The following is a 722-nucleotide window of genomic DNA, read 5'->3' as shown; positions in this document are numbered from 1 at the left end:
TCTAGTGTGTGTGAATGTGTATGTACTTGGCAGGGGAGATGCTGCAACCATCTAGTCCAATTTTTCTGCAACATGGGCCACAGGAAGAGCCCAAACACTCCTGTAATCCTCTATAACTTCCAAGGGCTAAGCCCTGTGCAAAGGGGAGTTTGCCTTCCATCACTGGGAATTATTGAATAAGCTAGAGGCCCAGTGCACAAAATTCATGCATGGGTGGGGTCCCTCTGCCTGGCCGGCGTTCGGGGCCGATCAGGGCCATCTTGCCCAGTCCCAATCAGGGCCTATCGGGGCTGGTGACAGGGGAGGGACCGTGGGAGGGCTCCAGGGTGTGTCTGGCCCTGTCTCACCCAGTCCTGATCGGCCAGACCCCAGGAGCAAGCTAACCTACCAGTCATAGCATCTGCCTCCTGGTGGTCAGTGCACATCATAGCGACCAGTCAGTCGACTGCTCAGTGGGACACTTAGCATATTAGGCTTTTATATATATATAGATTGTAACTCACAGCACAGAATGCTCAGCAAAAACTTTCCCTCCAACCCCTGGTCTTGGAGACCACATGTCCTTCCAAGGCTCTGCTCACCCTCTTCAGCTGCCACATGAAGTAAATTGCATCGTGTGCATGGAAACCCTTTGCAGGCTCCATGGGTGTGCCTTTACTTTGCTGCAGTTTCCATTATCCCAACATAAGGGAATTATTGAATAAACTAGAGGCCCAGTGAAG

The sequence above is a fragment of the Myotis lucifugus genome, unplaced genomic scaffold (genome assembly GCF_000147115.1).
Source record: "Myotis lucifugus unplaced genomic scaffold, Myoluc2.0 scaffold_139, whole genome shotgun sequence".
Taxonomy (NCBI): Eukaryota; Metazoa; Chordata; class Mammalia; order Chiroptera; family Vespertilionidae; genus Myotis; species Myotis lucifugus.
This window is presented reverse-complemented; position numbering follows the sequence as displayed.